This window comes from Vombatus ursinus, unplaced genomic scaffold (genome assembly GCF_900497805.2).
Source record: "Vombatus ursinus unplaced genomic scaffold, bare-nosed wombat genome assembly UNPS02009573.1, whole genome shotgun sequence".
Lineage (NCBI taxonomy): Eukaryota > Metazoa > Chordata > Mammalia > Diprotodontia > Vombatidae > Vombatus > Vombatus ursinus.
The window spans coordinates 24994345-24994623 of record NW_020949351.1 but is presented as its reverse complement, the minus strand read 5'-3'; positions in this window follow the sequence as shown (position 1 = coordinate 24994623).

Sequence of the window (279 nt, the reverse complement as noted above, 5' to 3'; positions counted from 1 at the left end):
TGTGTGTGTGTGTGTGTGTGTGTGTGTGTGTGTGTGTGTGTGTGCGCGCATGCGCGCGCGCATGTGTGTTTGTCTGTCTGTCTCTTTCTCCTTCTCTGCCTTTCTCTGTCTCCCTCTGTCTTTTTCTCTCCCTCTCTCAGTGTCTGTCCCCCTCTCTCTATGTTGCTCTGTCATTCTCTATGTCTCCTTCTTTCTGCCTTTCTTTTCCTTCCTTCCTTCCTTCCTTCCTTCCTTCCTTCCTTCCTTCCTTCCTTCCTTCCTTCCTTCCTTCCTTCCTTC